Source organism: Protopterus annectens, chromosome 6.part0 (genome assembly GCF_019279795.1).
Source record: "Protopterus annectens isolate FY-2018-M chromosome 6.part0, PAN1.0, whole genome shotgun sequence".
Classification (NCBI taxonomy): Eukaryota; Metazoa; Chordata; order Ceratodontiformes; family Protopteridae; genus Protopterus; species Protopterus annectens.
This window is the reverse complement of record NC_056737.1, coordinates 1,808,947,555-1,808,969,909: the sequence shown is the minus strand read 5'-3', so window position 1 is coordinate 1,808,969,909 and position 22,355 is coordinate 1,808,947,555. Positions and strand designations below refer to the sequence as shown.

At 44.5% G+C, this 22,355-nt stretch overlaps 1 protein-coding gene across 1 annotated transcript in view; it reads right to left on the bottom strand.

Annotated features, from left to right (window-relative positions):
• Nucleotides 1–2,033: 2,033 nt before the first annotated feature.
• Nucleotides 2,034–22,355, bottom strand: part of PABPC1 (poly(A) binding protein cytoplasmic 1) — a 1,472,855-nt gene continuing 1,452,533 nt past the window's right edge. Inside the window, exon 15 of the mRNA XM_044075161.1 lies at nt 2,034–2,450. The gene's annotated coding sequence lies outside the window, so the exon portion shown is untranslated. The remainder of the gene's footprint in view (nt 2,451–22,355) is intronic.

Here is a 22,355-nt window from a genome sequence, read left to right as displayed (position 1 = left end):
GTCTTATATTTAGAAAGAGTCTTTGCTTTTGTCTTTGGCTTTGCCTTCATCAGAAGCTGTGTAGGCCTGAAAACCCCCTCAGAAGCCGGTACCTGCACAGCGGCTCCGGACCCATCTGAGGGAGCACTGTCCGAAGGTCCTACAGCTGGAGTGTTCAAAGGCCTAGCTGGCTCCTCGTGGGAGTCCGTTTCGGCAATCGGTTCTGAAATGGCCGTCGACAGGGGCTGAGAAAGCACCTCACTGACAACGGCCGAACCTGTAGCTGGCTCTGCTAGTAAAACGTCGTCTGATTTGGACCTCGGAGGCCTGCCCTTATCCTTGCGTCGTTTGTGAACTCCGGTAGTCAGAAGCGTGTCCAACGACATTTTATAATTAAATTGCCTACCAAAGTAGTGAAAAGCAAAATCGTACCTTTGCTTAATCGTACGTTGGTTAAATCTAGCACAAAACCGACAACTAGCTACGTCGTGGTCAGGGCCTAAACAAGGAATACAGTAAGAATGAAAATCCTTATGAGGTATTTGCTTCCCACAAGAAATGCAATTATTAACTTTTTCTGACATCGGACTGGAGCAAGAAAAAATATTTCCCCAACGGGGTACTTAGCTTTGTGAAGAAGAAGTAAGTCTTCGGACTGAAGCACGAAAAAATATCAGGAGTCAGCCGACCGGCACTTGCGAACTGCTTTCACCGCACGGCAAGAAAGACTGGAGAACATGGAGTTGGCTGGCAGCTTTGTACTCCTAGCGCTCTGACGTCAGGGAGCATGACTGAACAGTCGACGCCAGACCCAGACTTTGGGATTCTGGCTGACCGAGGACTGCCTGCCAGCAGGAAGAACCCAACAGTGATGACTGCAACAGTGAAACAAGATGAACATCACAAACTGGTCTGGAGTTGGACAGCAGGGGGCTAAGGGCAAACACTGAAGCATACCAGCAGGAGAGAGTCCTGCAGAGGGGGAATTTCAGACCTGGCACCCTAATCGTCCAAATCTGCACACCAGATAATTAGACCTGACTGCAGGCTCTAAGCATGGAGCACCACCATGGGAAAATACGGACTCTCTAACTCATCCATGTTGGCCTGGAAGTCAGTCCCAGAAGAAAAGCCCCTGGTCCCAAGTAATGGGATCTGCGATGAGGTCACACAGCAGACCAGTCTAAAGGACAAATCTGGAGGCCCAAGAATAAATACTAATTGTTTGAAGGTAGTACAGCACAAATACCCAAGAATCAACTCCATCCACCCCATAGCAGCTGAGGTTGCACCTACCTTTCCCAAAGTTCCTCAATCAATAATGAGAACTCGTTATGGCTTGAACTCTCAACTACTCAAGAGTGAGTCCATTCACCATACAGGAATAAGGGTTTAGAACAGATATCAAGGGTACTTCAAGGAGGTTCAGTATTAGGTCTGATCCTATGATAATGTGCCAAAGAATATGGCAGGTACTCTTTCCCCACTTATGTCTTGGTAACAGACACTGACCACTGGATTACTAGTGAATTAAGTTGATTTCTCCTTTAAATGTTCAAGAAGAAAACCTCTGGCTCTTGCACTTACTAACATTACATCTTTTTCTGAGACAATACAGGCAATGCTGGTAAAGGACTGTCTAGTAATGAGTGACATGGCCAACCATCAGAATGGCATTTATGAAACACAAGTGAAGGACTTATTTGACAAAAGTTGGGATCAAAATCCACCATAGGTAACGCACAAAAAATACCTGTTAGTATCTGGGGGATGAGGTTGTAGATAATTATATTACAGCATGCACTGTTTAACAGGCATACATTCCTGAGAATGTAGCTCTAATGAGGAAAAAATCTATAGCAAACTTTGGAGGGTCCTCATACATTAATTTATGTCAAAAGCACCAAGTTGTGTACCAAAGGATAACGCATTTTATCAAGGCTGTTTTTTTTTTCTTTAGACCATAAACCACTATCTTAGTCCTTTTAATCAATCTACTCAGCAGTTAGGAGACTCCAGCTATGTCATGAAAGCCCTAATAAAGACACCATTCATCAATGTTTAAGCATTTTTATTAAAGTAAGATAATTATCCATGTTTCAACTGCTACTCGGATATCAAATGCACATTGCCAACTATAACAGTGTTGATAATCCGAGCACTTCCACAGCAGGAGTTACAAAATCATAGGAATGTTTTTATCTTTTTTTACTGTGTAAAAGAAAAACAAAAACACCTAGCTCCCCGGGCCTATTTTTTTTATTTTGCTTTTTTTTTTTAATTTTTGTATTAAGTCAAGAACTAACATGAAGTCTGCTAGTCCTGGCAAACCTGTTTCAGATAAATGCTTACACATTTTTTTAATCAATTTTATGTTTTTTGCAATGTTTTAGGAGTTTTGCAGCTTTTCAATGTTTAGTTTCTTTTTTCTCCCTTCAGTGAAGCTCAGTTTCATGTCATCTTGATATTTCCTATAGAAAAAGAGAGTGCATTAATTAAAACATTTGCAAAGGGAGAGATTTTCTAAAATAAAAATATAAATTTCTACACATACAGTGGATATAAAAAGTTTACACACCCCCTGTTAAAATGTCAAGCTTTTGTGATATATAAAAATGAGACCACAATAAATTATTTCAAAACTTTTCCCACCTTTAATGTGACTTGTAACCTGTACAATTCAGTTGAAAAGAAATTATTGGGGAAAAATATAAAAAAATAAAAAATGTACAATAAGCTGGTCGCATAAGTGTGCACACCCTTAAACTAATACTTTGTTGAAGCACTTCTGATTTAATTACAGCATTCAGTCTTTTTAGGTACACACCTACCATCAATTAGAGAGAGACTTGATTAACTCCAAATAAAGTTCAGCTGTCCTAGTAGGATTTTCCTGACATTTACTCAGTTGCCTGCTACAGCAAAAGCCAAGGTTCGCAGAGAGCTTACAAAGCATCAAAGGGATCTCACTGTTGAGAGGTATCAGTCAGGAGAAGGGTACAAAAAATTTTCCACAGCATTGGATATACCATGGAATACACCCCCTGGTTTGAATGATCATATATCACTTCTACCAGTCTTAAAACTAAAAGCAAATAAAATCAAAAGAAAAATATACAATTATAAGAGATTAGTTTTTTCACTATCAACTTGTTCATTTTTCATTTGCTTTATTGATTTTTATCATGATTTTTATTGATTTTTATCATGATTTTTATGTAATTACAATTTACATCAAAATAATGTGTTATGACATTATATTATACACTACTACATTGTTATATGATTTAACTTGATCAATGCAATGATATACAAAGACAATAACCTTACTTCACATCTAATATTCATCAACAAATATTCATTCACACTCATATACATACGTTAAGTTTCTATCTGGCTTGTTTAATGACAAATACTCCATCACCAGTAATTTGATTTCATTATAATTTTTATGAATATATTTCTGTGGATACTTAGTGGACTTTGCTCATTTTTAACTAATATATATATACGCTTTCAATAAATATACACTTTATATAACTTCTTTACACATTAGGTACAGTTATTGAATGTATTCGTTAGGTTTTTTTACACACATTTTTTATATATTTTTTATATGGTTTTTATGTCGTTGGTTTTTTATACTATTAAAATACAAATTTAATATATATGGCAAAATTGAACGACACAACAATCACAGTTTTTACTATGTACCTTTAAATTTATGTATTCTGATCTAATGATGTAATGGAATCAATGAATCAATTAATTTGTGTTTTTTTCATATATACGTGGGTTGTTTTAATGGCAGTGTTATTCTGATGAAGTTTCCGTGTTTTGGAAATGAAAGCGCTAAATGAAATCACTGCATTTTGTTAATAAACTTGGGAGTTCGTTATTTTTTGGACTGAAAAGTCTGTTTGACATTACCAACTACCATCTACATTAACGCTTGTGGGACTGCCTTAATTGGGTTTTGTGCAACGGGGAATACAGTATTTAAAAATATAAAAAAATAAAAAATGTACAATAAGCTGGTCGCATAAGTGTGCACACCCTTAAACTAATACATTGTTGAAGCACTTCTGATTTAATTACAGCATTCAGTCTTCTTAGGTACACACTTACCATCAATTAGAGAGAGACTTGATTAACTCCAAATAAAGTTCAGCTGTCCTAGTAGGATTTTCCTGACATTTACTCAGTTGCCTGCTACAGCAAAAGCCAAGGTTCGCAGAGAGCTTACAAAGCATCAAAGGGATCTCACTGTTGAGAGGTATCAGTCAGGAGAAGGGTACAAAAAATTTTCCACAGCATTGGATATACCATGGAACACAGTGAAGACAGTCATCAAAAAGTGGAGAAAATATGGGACAACAATGACGTTGCAAAGAACTGGATGTACCTCCAAAATTGATGAAAAGACAAGACGGAAACTGGTCAGGGAGGCTGCCAAGAGACCTACAGCATCACTGAAGGAGCTTCAGAAATTTCTGGCAAGTACTGGCTGTGTACTACATGTGACAAACTCCCATATTCCCCATATGCCTGGGCTATGGGGTAGGGTTGCAAGACTGAAGCCTTTTCTTACAGAGGAAAACATCTAGGCCCAGCTAAAATTTGCAAAACAATACAAGTCTCCTAAAAGCATGTGGGAAAATATCCTATGGTCTGATGAGACCAAGGTTGAATATTTTGGCCACAATTCCAAAAGGTACGGTTGGCACAAAAACACTTCACATCACCAAAACATCACCATCCCCACAGTGAGGCATGGTGGTGGCAGTATCATGCTTTGGGGTTGCTTTTCTTCAGCTGGAACTGGGGGATTATAGTCAAGGTGGAGGGAATTATTAACAGTTCCAAATACCAGTCAGTTTTGGCCCAAAACCTTCAGGCATCTGTTAGAAAGCTGAAGATGAAGAGGAATTTCACCTTTCAAGACGACAATGGCCCAAAGCATACATCCACATCACAAAAGAATGGCTTCACTAGAAGAAAATTAAAGTTTTGGCCCAGCCAGAGCCCAAACCTAAATCCAATAGAAAATCTTTGTGGTGACCTGAAGAGGGCTGTGTACAAGAAATGCCCTTGCAATCTGACAGATTTGGGGTGCTTTTGCAAGGAAGAGTGGGCCAAAATTGCCAAGTCAAGATGTGCTATGACTCCTACCCAAGAAGACTGAATGCTGTAATTAAATCAAAAGGTGTTTTAACAAAGTATTAGTTTAAGGGTGTGCACACTTTATGCTACCAGCTGATTGTACATTTTTATTTTTTTTATATTTTGTACCCTAAAAGATTTGTTTTTCAATTGAATTGGATAGGTTATATAGGTCACATTAAAGGTGGGGAAAGTTTTGAAATGATTTACTGTGGTCTCATTTTTTTAAATCACAAAAACCTGGCATTTTAACAGTGGTGTGTAAACTTTTTATATCCACTGTAAAAGTGAGCCAAATTTATCAATCTTAATGGAAGACATTAGATTTGATGGGTTACAAATTACATTGCATTCATATAAACACAGTTATAATGCAATCATTCAAAGGGGGAGTGGTTTTAATATATTTTATATATAAAAAAAGTTATGTTCTTACCATAAAGTTCCACCTGTGTTGATCTTCATTCATTCTTTATGGTTGGGTTTTGGTTCCAACCTCGGAACAGACTCCGCCATTGTAATAAGCCAGAAACTCCCGAGCTAAGGCTACCCATAGTGCTTCTCTTCCCTTCTCCTCAGATCGAGTTTTGCCCATAAAAGTTAAGGTAGAAAGAAAAGTAGAAGCTTTGCCTGAGCAACTGCCCTACTGCAATACCAAGAAAGTACAGTTTTGTACCTACCATAAATGTAGATGTCCGATAGGCATGCATCTGCAGTCCTTACAAATGGGTTGTCCTGTCGTCAGGCAGCCCTTCGGTCGGCCGGATTCCAAAGTCTGGGTCTGGCCTCGGCTGATGTCGCACTTCACCCGACGTCATAGCTGCAGTTATCCGGGTATAAAGGTATCAGCCGACGCCATCTTCCTCAGTGTTTCTTGCCCCAGATGCCAGGTGCCCCCTAGGAAGGCTAAATTTGGATAATTGCAAAAGTTTCCAAATAAGAGAGAGCAAATAAAAATAAACATGTACATACATATATACAAACAAATACACCATAATAGATTCCCCCAGCTAGCTAGAAGATGGGTAAATACCCTAGGAGTACCTCAGAGGGGAAGGAGGGAGGGTAATCCTGACTGCAGATGCATGCCTATCGGACATCTACATTTATGGTAGGTACAAAACTGTACTATGTCCTTCAAGGATGCATCTGCAGTCCTTACAAATGGGTAGAATACCATAGCCAAACTGGGGGAGGAGGAGTAATAAGATTATGGTGTAGTTAAGATCCCTTGCAAAACCGCAGTGGCAAAACCTGCTCGGGATCTGGAGTATAAGGGTAAATTATAATGCTTGGCAAATGTATGCACGGAGCTCCAAGTAGCAGCCTTTAAAATGTCTTTGGTAGCCACTCCTCGTAAAAAGGCTGTGGTAGTGGCTGTAGCCCTTGTAGAGTGAGGTCTGATATTTTCTGGAGTTTTCTTCCCATGGTAAGAGTAACAAAATCTTATGCAATTTCCTATCCACTTAGAGATTGTCTGTTTTGAAATTGCTTTTCCTTCCATTCGTGTTGCATATGCTACCAGTAGCTGGTCAGTTTTTCTATTGCTCTTGGTCCTGTCCAGGTAGTAACGTAATTGTCTATGTACATCCAAGGTATGCAACAGTCTTTCTCCCCTGTTCTGTGGGTTGGGGAAGAATGTAGGCAGGTGGATAGCTTGGTTTAAAGATACCCTGGAGACCACCTTTGGCATAAAAGTAGGATTAGTTCTCATGGACACTCTATCCTGGTGGAAGATCAGGAAGGGTTGTACTGCCATTAATGCCTGTAGTTCAGAAACCCTTCTTGCTGAAGTGATTGCAAGCAGGAAAGCAGTTTTCCATGATAAGTACTGTAATTCTGCTGTTGCTGCTGGCTCGAAACGAGGTAGTGTCAACTTTTCTAGCACAAAGTTCAAGTCCCATGCTGGCAATGGTGGCTTCCTGGGTGGTTTAACATTTTTAATTCCTCTCAGAAACTGCCTGAGCAGAGGATGTGAAAAGACTGGAGGATCCAAGTTGTATTCTGCTGAAATAGCTGATGCATGAATCTTAATGGAAGAATAGGACAGGCCATTGTGGAAGAGCTCTGCCAAAGTATTCCAGGATGTTAGCTATGTTTACTAGTGACACATTTTCTCCTTTTGCAGTACTCCAAATGAGATATCTTTTCCATTTTGCTGAATAATTTTTTCTTGTTGAGGGTCTGCGAGCCTCCAAGATAATGTCTAACCCTTTGAGATAAATCTGGGATGTTAAGTTGTCTATCACGCCTTCATTCTTGCTGGATGGGTTCGGAGCCGACCTCGGCTCCGACTCGGCCACTCTAAAAGCTCGAGAGTTGGTTCCACCGGCTCGAGGCTCCCCTTATATCCCACAATGCTAGGCGAGAGTTACCTCAGATCTCGTTTGCCGCTACAGCTTCGAGGTTGGTTGTTTCTACCGGTTCCTGGTGAGTACTATTTTCTTGTGAAATTAGTCTTAAAAACCCCTTTAATTTAATATTTTTACTTAGTTTAGAGTAGGTTAGAAAACTTTTATTCCCTACCCAAAAATTTCCGCTTTTTTTCCCCAAGAACCTTTGGTTCTTCCTGGGCCTATAGGCCTTTCCTTCCCTAGTGGAGTGTGTGTGTTTTATTGTAGTTTAAATTACTAGTACTACTACTACTTTTATTGTATTAACCTGACAGGGTATAACTAGTGTGTTTGTGTGCGTGTTTGTGTACACCTGTTCAGACAAAATGTCTAAAGAAGCAAAGGTCTCGATTCAAGAAGTGTGATGCGTGCTGTCAGAAAATGTCTCTGACAGACGCTCACACTTCTTGTGTCTATTGTCTGGGGTTTGCACCTGCAGGACTCCTGTGCTGTGTGCCATGGCTTCAGCCCCAGGGTCCTGCAGGAAAGAAAGAATAAATTAATTTAGAGGCTTACTCAAGCCAGAGGATTCCCTGTCTGTTTCAACAGGGAAGCCCTCTAAGGCATCTAGGTCTTGGCTCCGCAACTGAGCCGAGACCTAAGGTTTCTCAACCTTTGCCTTCATCGGCCCGGCTGGAGCCGATAAGTCTCAGTCCACAGTTTCTGTGGTCCCTGCTCCGCCGGAGCCGAGGTAATAGAGTTCCGTGTCGGCTCCGACCAGACCTTCGGAGCCGACAACTAGGAAGAGGTCCAGGTCACCATCTCTTGGCTCCGCTCATTCGGCTCCAGGATCTCCCCTGCTGTCTGAACGAGCCAAAGGTCTCACCTCTAGGTCATCGAGGCTGTCGGATCATGACCTTCAGAGGGTAGTGAGTCGACTACTTAAGTCCGAGGCACTGGCCCAGATGCTTCAGAGCCCGACTCATCAGTCGATGCCTGCCCGTCCATCAACATATTCCTCCTTCGACTCTCTTGAGCTCGGAGCCGGGTCGTCGGAACCGAGACTGTGATTGTGTCGGAGCCGATACAATTGTCTTCGGCCCGTCGGCTCCGCTTTCTTCCTTGGAAGAATCTCGGCGCCAGACTTCCCGTCGGCTCGAGGGGTGAGTGGCATCGACCCTTGTCCGACCCCTCTCCCTCGGGCTTGGCTGGTGAGTTCGGCTCGACATCGGCCTCGAGCCATCACTGTCGGTGCCGAGGGGGTTCTTAGCTTCTCGGAGCGGGGACCTCTGGCTCTGCCTGACAGGGTGCATTCGAGGTCATGCGAGTGTGTTAGAGCCTGGCTCTACTCCACAGTCGGCTCCCGCCCCTCCTCTATGGTGCCTCAGGCTAAGTCGACTCACTCCCTCATCCCGGACCGCAGAGAGCCAGCTCCTCAGGAGCCCCTGTGGGATTTCATCCTCTTCGAGGCCTCTCCTGATTTGGCAGAAGAGCCCCTCGGAAGAGGAAGTGTAAGAGGAAACACATTGACTCACCTGAGTCCATCACGCCAGACACAGATTTGGATGATTCTGAGGGTTCCCCGTTCCCCTTCTGAAGATGTCTCATTTGCAGACATTCTGGAGATCCTGAAACAGAGGGAAATTGGCCAGCCCTCAACCCTTGGAGGACGAATCTGTGTATCTTGAGGCGTTGGCTCTCGCCCTTCCACCTCCTGGGTGTCCCCCTTCGACCCCCTCATGCAGGTGGTTGCTAAGAAGGCATGGACGGCTCCTGATTCAGTGGACCCCACTCCCAGGAGACGCTCTAAGTTCATAACAGCTCCAGCAGACAAACAATTTTTAACAAAAGGAGTTTCTGTGGATGCTATGGTGGTAGCTGCTGCCACAAAGAAGGAACTAGCTGATCCTTCAGTACCTGTCCATCCACCTAACAAGGAATCTAGGTCCATGGATAGGTACGGGAAGCGGATGTTCTCCTCAGCGACATTTACCATGCGTCGCTGAACTACCTGTGCCATTTTACTGCCTTCAAAGGGACTTGATCAAGGAAGCGAGTGAAATGTTAAAGGATCCTACAGCTGCGGGTTTCCAAGACAAGATGAACACGCAGCTGGCTACCCTTAATTCCATAACCAACTCCTCCATGCGCCTTCTTTCTACGCGGCTGATGGAGCGAGCAGAGCCGCAGGGACAGGTGTAGCTCACGTAGGCACGCCTGGATGCGGCTATGCAATTTTGCGGACCCTTTCAAGACGTCTTTCACGAACTCCCTTTGATGGATCATCTCTTTGGTCCTCAAGTGAAAGAAACCCTGACTAGGTGCGAGACTAATGGCAAGACCCTTTCTGCCGGAGTTCGTTTTTCTACTCCTTCCAGGCCTTACCCCAAAGGCCAGAAGGGTGGAAAGATGTGGTTCCGTAAACAATCGCAAGGGACTTCGCCTGACGCACAGAGTCGCTTTTCCACCAGAGGCAGAGGTGGGAATAACAATGGTAGACGCCGCCTAGGGGCAGGGGGTCCGCAGAACCAGGGCAATCGGAAGCCTTCCTGACAAGCCCTTTCAGCATCCCTGAGGTGTTGCCCGACTGCCCATCTTCGAGGCAGTCGGGAAGGTTGTCACTGTACCCAGAAGCCTGGCTATCCCTGACTCAAGACAAATGGGTACAGTCCATCATTTCCGAAGGCTATTCTATCCCCTTTCTTCGCTTTCCAAATCAGTCAAAAAAATCCCTTCCAGATGTTCCACCCTCAAAGGGATCTAGCAGCTTTGGAAATTTCAAAACTGCTTGCAAAAAGAGCAATTCAGCCAGTGCCAGCAGACCAACAAGGATCCGGAATCTACTCAAGGTTCTTTTAGTTCCAAAGAAAACAGGGACTGGAGACCAATATTGGATCTCAGTGTCTTGAACAAATCAGTCAAGAAAACAAGATTTCGATGGTCACGCTGCAATCCATCCTTCCCCTTTGGGCAAAGGAAACTGGATGTGCTCTATAGACCTTCGGGATGCGTGCTATCACATAAAATGAACAGACGCTCCAGAAGATTCCTCCGCTTCAGGCTGGGAACCAGTCATTTTCAGTTCAGGGCCCTGCCCTTTGGTCTCACCACTGCCCCCGGTGTTTACCAAATGCATGGCAGTGGTAGCTTCTCACCTGAGACGACAAGGATTCCAGGTGTTTCCATATTTGGACGACTGGCTCCTCACAGCTCCCACCAAGCATCTCCTTCTGATGGCCAGAGATTACACTTTTCGCTTTGTCAAAAGCTGGGTATTTCAATAAATTGCGAAAAGTCTGTTTTGTCGCCTTGTACTATTACCTACATAGGCGCAAATCTAGATACGATAAACATGTCTGCAAGGCTAACACATCAAAGGATATCAGACATTCACAAATTGGTATCACTCCTTCTCAACAACAACAGAATCAAAGCCAGGTTAGTTCTAAAGGTATTGGGAATTATGGCAGCTGCCATACCTCTCCTTCCATTAGCCAGATACCACATGCGGATCCTTCAGTGGATGCTTTTTACTCAATGGTCATACCTGGAACTTCCAATGTCTCACACCATTGTGATCACGCAGGCGTGCAAAAAGCATCTCATGTGGTGGATGTCTTCCCCCCATCTCCTGTCGGGAAGACCTTTTGTTCCACCTCCTCCGGTTGCTACACTGACAACGGATGCCTCCCTGATCGGGTGTGGGGGGGGCATTATCAGGGCAGGACAGTCCAGGGCACATGGCAACCAAACGAATGCCACTTGCACATAAATGTTCTGGAGATGAGAGCAGTGCTTTTAGCGTTGCAAGCCCTTCAAGACTCTCTTCCCTTGGGAACAATTGCAATCCAGACAGACAATATGTCTGTAGTGTGGTACATCAACAAACAAGGCGGAAAGTACAGTTTTGTACCTACCATAAATGTAGATGTCCGAACTGGATAGCATCTGCAGTCATAACAAGTGGGTTGTCCTGTCGTCAGGCAGCCCTGCAGTCGGCCGGATTCCAAAGTCGGGTCCGCTTCGCTGATGTCGCACTCCACCCGACGTCATCTCTGTTGGTCTTCGGGTATAAAAGCATCAGCCGACGCCATTTTCCTCAGTGTTTCTTGCCCCAGATGCCAGTAGCCCTCTTGCAGGCTAAAATTTGGATAGATGCCAATGTTTCCAAATAGATAGAGGTAAACACAACAATAAGCATATATGTACATATATACAAACAAATACAGCATAAAAGACTCGCCGCCAACAGCTAGCTATTAGGAGGGTAAACACCCTAGGAGTACCACAGAGGGGAAGGGAGGGTAATCCTGACTGCAGATGCTATCCAGTTCGGACATCTACATTTATGGTAGGTACAAAACTGTACTATGTCCTTCATGGATGCATCTGCAGTCATAACAAGTGGGTAGAATACCATAGCCAACTAGGGAGGAGGATAAAAGTAGATTATGGTGTGTTTAGGATCCCTTGCAGTACAGCAGTGGCAAATCCTGCTCGGGATCTGGAATATAGAGGCAAATTATAATGCTTGGCAAATGTATGCACGGAGGTCCAAGTAGCCGCCTCAATAATGTCTTTGGTTGCCACTCCTCGTAAGAAGGCTGTGGTAGTGGCTGTTGCCCTTGTAGAATGAGGTCTTATGTTCTGTGGAATTGGTTTTCCATGGAAGGAGTAACAGTATCGTATGCAATTTCCTATCCATTTGGAGATTGTCTGTTTGGAAATAGCTTTTCCTTCCCTTCCTGTTGCATAGGCTACAAAAAGTTGGTCAGTCTTTCTGCTATTTCTTGTTCTGTCCAAGTAGTAGCGTAGCTGTCTATGTACATCCAAGGTATGCAGTATTCTTTCCCTCTGTTTTGTGGGTTGGGAAAGAAGGTAGGTAGGTGGATTGCCTGGTTTAAAGATACTCTGGATACCACCTTGGGCATAAATGTAGGATTAGTCCTCATGGACACTATCTTGGTGGAAGATTAGGAAGGGTTGCACTGCCATTAAGGCCTGTAGTTCTGAAACCCTCCTTGCTGAAGTAATTGCCAGTAGGAAGGCAGTTTTCCATGACAGGTGTTGTAGGTCTGCTGTTGCTGCTGGTTCAAAGGGTGATAGTGTCAACTTTTCTAGCACAAAGTTTAAATCCCAAGCTGGTAATGGTGGTTTCCTTGGAGGTTTTACATTCTTGATTCCTCTGAGGAACTGCCTGAGCAAAGGGTGCAAAAACAGGTGGATCAAAGCTGTATTCTGCTGAAATAGCTGATGCATGTATCTTGATGGAGGAGTAGGACAGGCCTGAATGAAGAAGTTCCGCCAGATACTCCAGAATGTTAGGCATATCTATGTTTGACACATCTTTTCCTCTTTCCGTACTCCAAATGACAAACCTTTTCCATTTTCCAGCATAGTTCCTTCTTGTTGAAGGTCTGCGTGCTTCAAGAATAATGTCTTTAACTCTTTGGGAAAGTTCTGGATTAGCTGCTGCTATGTGATGTTCCATGCAGTCAGTTGCAGCGTGTTTAGGTTTGGATGTATGATGCTGTAGTTGTTCTGAGTTAACATCAAAGGCATCAGGGGTATTGGCCACATATTGTTCCGAGACATGCTCTTCAGTAGTGGGTACCAGTGTTGTCTTGGCCAGTTTGGAGCTATCAGGATTATCCTTGGACGTTCTTCCTTGATTTTTAGTAGTACCTTGTGTATCAAAGGAAGAGGTGGGAATGCATATGCTGTTAGGCCTTTCCAGTTGAAGGAGAGTGAGTCCACTTTCCATGCTAGTGGGTGGAATGTCCTTGTGCAGAATTTTTGAGCTGGTGATTGAGAGGTGATGCGAATAGGTCTATCTGTGGCATTCCCCATTTCTTTGAGATGGTCTTGAAGATGTCCGGGTGCAGCTTCCATTCGTGGGCATCCGAAGTGGTTCTGCTTAATATGTCTGCTAGAGTATTGTCTTTCCCCGGTACAAATATTGCCTGTAACTGAATGTTGTAGCTGAGTGCCAGGGTCCACAGCTCCAAGGTCATTCTGCATAGGGGGTATGAATGAGTGCCTCCCTGTTTGTTGATGTACCACATGACTGTGGTGTTGTATGTCCTTATCATCAACTGGCCCTCTTTGAGGAATGGTTTGAACTTTTGGATTGCCAGTTTTACTGCCAGCATTTCTTTTAGATTGATGTGTAGGTGAAGTTGATCCTGTGTCCACAATCCTTGCACGCATTTGTCCAGCATGTGGGCCCCCCATCCTAGGTCTGAAGCGTCTGTTGTGATGGTCTGGCTTGGTTGACATCTGCGAAAGGGTAGGCCTGGGTTTGACTGGCATGCCTGAGCCCACCATAGGAACTCCTGTTTTAAGCATGGAATTAGTGGGATTTCTGTTTCTAGACTGTGTCTGTGTTGGGACCATAAATTCTTTAGGTACCACTGTAGTTTCCTCATATGTAGTCTGGCAAATGGGACCAAGATTATGCATGATGCCATGAAGCCCAAGGCCTGCAGAACTTTTCTTGCTGTTAACTTGTTCAGTTTTGTTAGTGCCAAGAAGTAAAGAGGAAGTTCTTTTGTTTTTCTGTAGTCAGGAATGCCATTTGTTGTACTGTGTCCAATTCAGCCCAAGAATGTCCTTGTTTGGGATGGTATCAGCCTTGACTTTTGTAAATTGACTGTGTATCCCAGTCCTTGTAGCAAGTAAATGACCCTTTGTAAATCTGTTGTCAGCTTGCTTTTGTTGTCCCTTGTAGTAGGCAGTCGTCCAGGTATGGGTAAATTTGAATTCCTGTAGTCTGCAATGGGCGATTACTGATGCCAGGCATTTTGTGAATACTCTGGGCAGTAGATAAGCCAAAGGGCAATGCTGAGAATTGATAGTGCTCTGATCCTGCAAGAAATCTGAGGTATCTTCTGCAGATTGGTCGAATGGGGACGTGCAGGTATGTCTCCTTGAGATCTAGAGTTACCAGCCAAGACTCCTTGCCCAGCATGGGAAGAAGTTGCTGTAGGGTCAGCATTTTGAATTTTGGGACAATGATGTATGTATTTAAGGTGGACAGGTCGAGAATTGGTCTCCAACTTTTTTCCTTTCTTGGAACTAGGAAAAGTCTGGAATAGAACCCCTTTCCTTGTTCTGCTGTTGGCACTCTTTCCACAGCTCTCATGTTTGTTAACTCCATTATCTGGCGTAGAGCCTCTGTTTTTGATTTGGAGGTAGATTTGGCATTCCTCTTTGACTGGTAGAGTGTGGAAGTGAAACCGTAACCTTGATCTATGGTTTGTAAAATCCACTTGTCTTTTGTTATGTAGTGCCAGTTCTTTGAAAATAAGGTTAGCTTTCCGCCTAGAGGAGCTGCTATTTGTTCCCTGGTAGGCGGAGTTAGGATTAAGTCACTGTGGTTGTGCTGATGTAGTGGCAGTGGCTGTGTCTGTGCCTCTGTTGTTACCTTGCCACTGTCGTCCTCTGTAGGCCCCTCCTCTGGATTGGTTTCTGCCTCTGGAACGCCTATTCCTGCCCCTTTGAAATTTTGTGGAGTCAGGAAAGGACCAATTTTTGGCAGGCGAGTTTCTGCCAAACCTTGGGGTTGAACCTGCAAGAAATCTTTGACAGTTTGAACAGATTTTGCCTTTTCTTCCATTTTCTTCATAACCTGCTGGGCAGGTGTACCAAACAAACTTGTCTTGTCCATAGGAGCATCTAGCAACTTAGCTTTAACATGATCCGTAAAGCTTGTTCCTTTAGCCATGCATGCCTTCTTATCACTGTGCCTGTCATGGCTGATCTAAATGAAGCCTCCAGTGCATCATAGCCACATTTTAAGGAATGGTTGCTAACTTGTTGTATGTTATTTACCATCTCTAATACATATTTCTTATCAAGAGATTCATCAGTGGTTAGTTTTTAGTTAACTGATCAAGCATAAACTCTTGGTATTGTATCATGTGAAACTGACAGTTTAAAGCTCTAGCTGAGAGAGTAGCTGAAGTGTAGACCTTTTACCCCATCTGTCTAATGACCTTGCTTCCCTTTCAGAAGGAATAGGGTTTTAGCTGTGGTCATGATTTACTGCCTTGGGACCCTGGGATATAGTTTCTGGGTCTGCAAGAGGGGCCTTGTAAAGGTGGAGATGAGTATCTGGCACCCTGTAAAATCTGTCTGGTTTGGCAGGGGCTGGGGGTAAAGAGTCTGGAGCGGAGCAAACATCATTGAAAGCATCATCCACCACAGAGAGAACAGGAGGTATAGACAAGGGCCTGTGCTGTGGGAGGTGCAGAAAGGTCCTAAGTCTTTTTCTGGAGTCTGAAAATCCTGTTGCTGCCATTGGAACTGTTCTCATGGCATGCAAGGTTTCCCCAAAGGAGAATTCTTCTGGTGGGGAAGCAGCTGGAATGGATTCTTCAGCATCAGAATCTTCAAAATTGGAGAAGGGAGCCTCTGGCTGGTCAGTTATGTCTGATTCATCAGCAGAATCATCAGAAGACACTGGCTCAGGGGCTCTGCCCTAGGTCTCTTCTCTGGGGCTGAGAGGCCCTGTCTGGGTGAGATTGAGATCCTCTAATTAAAGAAATTAAATCTTCTGCCAAAGAAAGCATTTGAGAACTAGAAGAGGGCCTGGATGTGGGGGTTTAACAGGCACTGATTTAGTAGTCTTGGCTGCTTTAGCCCTGGCGAAGGCCTTAATGGACATGGCTGCTGGAGGCCTAGCAGCACCACGTGCTGGGGTAGAGACATCCAAGGGATGGTGTCTGATAAGTCAACCACCGTAGTGGGTACAATTTCTGAGGTCGATTCAAGAGTTGTAGCAGGGCCTCAGTTGTAAGAATAGGTTCAGCTGTACTTTGATCAGTTTTCTCGGTTTCGCCGAAACCGAGACACTCATGTTTGCTTTACCGTGGTTTCGCGAAACCGCGGACCGCGAGTGTCGGTCTTTATCTTTGCGTTTTGGTAGATTGGGTAGTCGGAGGATCCGACGGCGTAATGTACGCAAAATCAGTACCGAAAAACTGTTCTGCAAACTCCGACCGACGCCTAAGCGTTCGTCGGTTGAAAGAGGCACAGGCCCAACAGGCTGCTACGTCGTGGGCTGGGCCTAAACAAGGCAGACAGTAAGAGTGGAAATCTTTATGAGGTATTTGTTTCCCACAGGTTAAACAATTGTTAACTTTTTCTGACATCGGCTGAGGCAAGAAAGAGTCCCCAAGGGGTACTTAGCTTTAGAAGTCTTCGAAGTAGTATTCGGTAGAAGTAATCTCTGGATCCGACCGACCGGCACTTGCGAACAGCTTCTGCTTCGGGTGCCGCGCGGCAAGAAAGACTGAGGAAAATGGCGTCGGCTGATGCTTTTATACCCGAAGACCAACAGAGATGACGTCGGGTGGAGTGCGACATCAGCGGCGGACCCGGACTTTGGAATCCGGCCGACTGCAGGGCTGCCTGACGACAGGACAACCCACTTGTTATGACTGCAGATGCATCCATGAAGGACATCCAGATCATATCCCCTGTGTCGAGAAGCACTCAGACTGTGGCAATGGGCGATTTCTTCTCAGCGTTTTCTGATAGCAACGCACATCCCCGGGAAGTCCAATCATATTGCGGACAAGTTGAGCAGAGCTATTCTCATGCCTCACGAGTGGTCTCTGAAAGACTCTGTAGTGAGAGAAATTTTTCTCAAGTGGGGTCAGCCTTGCTGCGATCTTTTTGCTACTCCCCAAAACAGCAAGTGCAGAGAATTTTTCACTCTATTCCCTTTACCAGGCCAACCCAGCAGAGACGCTCTAGTCCAAGTTTGCACAGGAGGACTTCTGTATGCATTTCCTCCTTTCCCACTGATCTCTCAAGTAATTCAGAAAGCTATCGCTCAGAAGGCCTCATTGATCCTCATTGCTCCTTACTGGCCTCGACAAGTGTGGTTCCCCTTCTACATCGCTTTCTCTTGAGCGACCGTGGAATCTGGACCTAGTTCCAGATCTTTTGATCCATCAGTCGGGTCAGCTTCATCGCTCCCTCCCCTCTCTGAACCTCACTGCTTGGTTCCTCCAGTTCCAACCTTAGCCAGGCTTCCTCAATTATCTCACTCTGTTAGAGATATATTGATAGCTTCCCATAAATCTTCCACTCGAAAGATTTATTTGAGTAAGTGGCAACGCTTCTCATATTGGGCACAAGGAAAGGACATAGATCCTTTCACCGCTTCCATCCAACTAGTCCTTGATTTTCTAGCTGAACTCTTCCATGCAGGTTCATCTCCTCTACACTTAAAGTTCAATTGGCAGCTATTTCTCACTTTCATGTGGGTGTTTCTGAATCTGCCCGAATGGCCCACAAACTCTGCAAAGGCTTTTTGAAAGGAGTCTGTCCTCTCAGACCTCCTATAAGAAATCCTCCTTCTCCTTGGGACCTAAATTTAGTTCTTGCTTCTTTGATTCTTCCCCTTCGAACCTGCAGCTTCCTGTTCCTTAAAATTGTTATCATGGAAAACTCTTTTCTGGTAGCTATTACATCAGCTAGAAGAGTTTCAGAGCTTCAAGCACTCAGTTGTCGTCCTCCTTATCTTTTGTTTCATAAGGACAGAGTATCCTTACGAACTAACCTCCTTTTGCCTAAGGTGGTCTCGACATCAAATCTAAACCAAAGCATTGACCTCCTGTCTTTTTCCAGAGTATTCCAATAGGTCTGAACAAAATTACACTGCCTGGATGTTCATCGTCAATTGAGGTACTACTTGGATAGAACAAAACAATTCAGAAAATCTGATCAGCTGTTTGTCTCCTATGCGGAAAGCAGAAAGGGACTTTCAGTTTCAAAGGTATCATTATCCAGATGGCTAACATCTTTGATTTCCCTGGTATATGAAATTAGACAACAAAATTGCCTAATAAACCTAAAGCCCATTCCACCAGAGCTTTGGCTACTTCTTTAGCCTTCCAAGACAGACTGCCTATTGACACCATTTGTGCAGCGGCTACTTGGGCTACTCCTCACACTTTTATTTCTCATTATAAGTTGGATTTAGCTTCTAGGCATAGAGCTAATTTTGGTTCCACTGTTCTCAGGAGTCTGTTCCGTTAGGCCACCGGGACAAGGTGCTAGGGACGGTCCCATCCAGCAAGAATGAAGGCGAGATAGACAACTTAACATATAGAAGTTATGTTCTTACCATAACGCCCATGTTAGTTGTCTTCTTCTCGCCTTCTTCTTCGCCCCACCCTCCTTCCCCTGGCCTGGACAGACCTAGAGGAGTTGTGATCGTGACCTCTCTTTCTACCACCTCTTTCTTAGGCATATGCTGTTGTGCATATTTCCTGGATCAGGATGTAGGTCACCCTTCTTTCTTCCTGTTGTTAGAGGTGGACTCTGTTTAGAGTTATTCTGTTACTATTATAAGCTGGGGTTAGCTTACAAACGAGATCTGAGGTAACTCTCGCCTAGCATTGTGGGATATAAGGGGAGCCTCGAGCCAGTGGAACCAACTCTCGAGCTTTTAGAGTGGCCGAGTCGGAGCCGAGGTCGGCTCCGAACCCATCCAGCAAGAAGGCGGCGAGAAGAAGACAACTAACATGGAACGTTATGGTAAGAACATAACTTCTATTTATTTGGTCTTATGCAATGTTCCAGGCAGCCAGCTGCAGTGTTTTCAGGTTTGGATGCAGGGTTTTGAAGTTGTTCTGAGTTAACAGTAAACTAGGGGCAGAGGCCATATTTGTTCCCGAGACATACTCCTCAGTAATGGGTACCAATGTTGCCTTGGCCAGTCTGGAGCTATCAGGATGATCCTTGGTTGGTCTTCTTTGATCTTCAATAGCACCTTGTGCATCAAAGGAAGAGGTGGGAATGCATATGCTGTCAGGTTTTTCCAAATGAAAGATAGGGAGTCCACCTTCCAAGCAAGTGGGTGGTACGTCCTCGTGCAGAATTTTTTCAGTTGGTGATTGTGTGGGGATGCAAATAAGTCTATTTCTGGTAGTCCCCATTTCCCTGTAATGGTTTTGAAGATGTCCGGATGCAGCATCCATTCGTGGGCATCCGTGGTAGTTCTGCTTAGAATGTCTGCTAGTATATTTTGTTTTCCTGACACAAAAATTGCTTGTAACTGAATGTTGAAGTTCAGGGCCACATTCCAGAGGTCCATTGCCATCCGGCATAGAGGGTATGAATGTGTGCCTCCCTGTTTGTTGATGTACCACATAACTGTGGTGTTGTCCGTCCTTAACAGTTGACCCTGTCGAAGAAATGGTCTGAATGTCTGAATCGCCAGTTTTACTGCCAGCATTTCCTTTTGATTTATGTGTAGGTGCAGCTGGTCTTGAGTCCATAAGCCTTGTAAGCACTTGTCCAGCATGTGCGCCCCCCAACCGAGGTCTGAGGCGTCCGTTGTGATGGTCTGGCTTGGTTGAGTGCTGTGGAAGGGCAGTCCTTTGCTGGATTGACAGGCCTGAGCCCACCATTGGAATTCTTGCTTCAGGCATGGAATTATTGGAATTTGGGTTTCTAGGCTGTGCTTGCGCTGAGACCATAAATTCCTTAGGTAGCACTGTAACTTTCTCATATGTAGTCTGGCATGTGGAATCAATATTATGCAGGATGCCATGTATCCCAGGGCTTGCAGGACTTTTCTTGCTGTTAGCTGGTTCTGCTTTGTTAATGCCATGAAGTAGAGAGGTAGTTGCTCCTGTTTTTCTACTGTCAGGAATGCCTTTTGTTTTGATGTGTCCAGCTCTGCACCCAAGAAGGTTATCCTTTGGGATGGTATCAGCCTTGACTTTTTTATATTGACTGTGTATCCCAGGGCTTGCAGTAAATGAATGACCCTTATCAAGTCTTTTGTTAATTTGTTTTTGTTGTCCGCTTGTAACAGGCAGTCGTCCAGGTAAGGGTAGATTTGAATTCCCTGAAGCCTGCAGTGAGCAATTACTGATGCCAGGCATTTCGTGAATACTCTGGGCGCAGTAGATAAGCCAAAGGGCAATGCTGAGAATTGATAATGCTCTGATCCTGCAAGAAATCTGAGGTATCTTCTGCAATTTGGTCGTATGGGGACGTGCAGGTATGCCTCCTTGAGATCTAGAGTTACCAGCCAAGACTACTTGCCCAGCATGGGAAGAAGCTGCTGTAGGGTCAGCATTTTGAATTTTGGAACAATGAGATATGTGTTTAGAGCGGACAGGTCGAGAATAGGTCTCCATTGGTTTTCTTTTCTTGGCACCAGGAAAAGTCTGGAGTAAAATCCTTGCCCTTGTTCCATAGACGGTACCTTTTCTATAGCTCTCATCCTTATCAAGTGGTCTATTTGTTCTAGAGCTTTTTTCTTTTGATTTGGAGGTAGGTTTGGCATTCCTCTCTTCCTTGGTAGAGTATGGAAGCGAAACCTGTAACCTTGGTCTATTGTCTGTAAAATCCATTTGTCTCCTGTGATGTGATGCCAGTTTTCTGAAAATAAGGCTAGCTTTCCGCCTAAGGGTGCTTCTAGTTGTTCCCTGGTAGGCGGTCTCAGAGCCAAGTCACTGTGATTGTCCTGTGGAAGTGGTAGTGGCTGGATCTGTGGCAGTACTCGCTGGTTTTTAGTCTGCCACTGACGCCCCCTGTAGGCACCTCTGGATTGACCCCTGCCTCTTGAGCGCCTATTCCTGCCTCTCTGTGCTCTGGTGTCTGGAAAGGACCAATTCTTGGAAGGCCAGTTCCTACTAAACCTTGGAGGCTGGACCTGTAAGAAATCCTTGACTGTCTGGACAGATTTTGCTTTCTCTTCCACCTTCTTCAGCACCTGCTGTGCCCAAACAAATTGAGCTTATCCATGGGAGCATCTAGAAGCTTTGATTTAACATGGTCTGGTAAGGACTGCTCTTTTAACCATGCATGCCTTCTGATCACTGTACCAGTCATAGCTGATCTAAAGGAAGCCTCCAGTGCATCATAGCCGCATTTTAAGGAATGACTACTGACCTGCTGAATGTTATGTACCATTTCCTGAAGAGATTTTTTGTCTAATGGTTCAGGCGAGGACAGTTTTTTAGTTAACTGATCTAACATAAATTCCTGATACTGAATCATGTGGAATTGACAGTTTAAGGCCCTAGCTGAAAGAGTAGCAGAAGTGTAAACTTTTTTACCCCATCTCTCTAAGGCCCTGGATTCCCTTTCAGAGGGGAGGGGGTTTTTGGCAGAGGTAGCTGCTACTGCCTTAGGTCCCTGTGAAATAGTTTCAGGATCTGCAAAAGGAGCCTTATACAAATGATAATGTGTGTCCGGAACCCTGTAGTACCTGTCGGGCTTAGCAGGGGTCGGAGGAAGTGAATCAGGAGCAGTACAAGCATCATTAAATGCATCATCCACAACAGTAAGTACTGGAGGAATGGCTAAAGGCCTATGCTGTGGCAAATGCAAAAAGGTCCTAAGCCTTTTCCTAGAGTCTGACAAATCCTGGCCCTGCCATTGAAATTGTTCCCTCATAGCATGCAAGGTTTCCCCAAAAGAAAATTCCTCAGGAGGAGGCAGAAGGAATGGAGTCTTCTGCATCAGAGTCCTCATAAGGAGAATAAGGGCCCTCTGGAGGGTCTGTATGTTCTGAATCATCAGAGGAGTAATCTGTAGAAACTGGCTCAGGGGGCTCTGCTCTAGGCCTCTTCTCTGGAGGTGGGTGAGAGGCCCTGTCAGGGTGAGGTTGGGATCCCCGGATCAAAGAAATAAGATCCTCTGCTAGACTAAGCATTTGAGTACTAGAGCTAGGCCTGTGAGAGGGGGTCTTAGCAGGCACATTCTTGGTAGATTTTGCTGCTTTAGCCCTGGCAAAAGCCTTAATCGACATGGATGCAGGGGGCCTAGCAGCTCCACGTGCAGGAGTAGATATATCTAAAGGAATAGTATCAGATAAATCCTGTGATCCTGCAGGAGCAGGTGGGA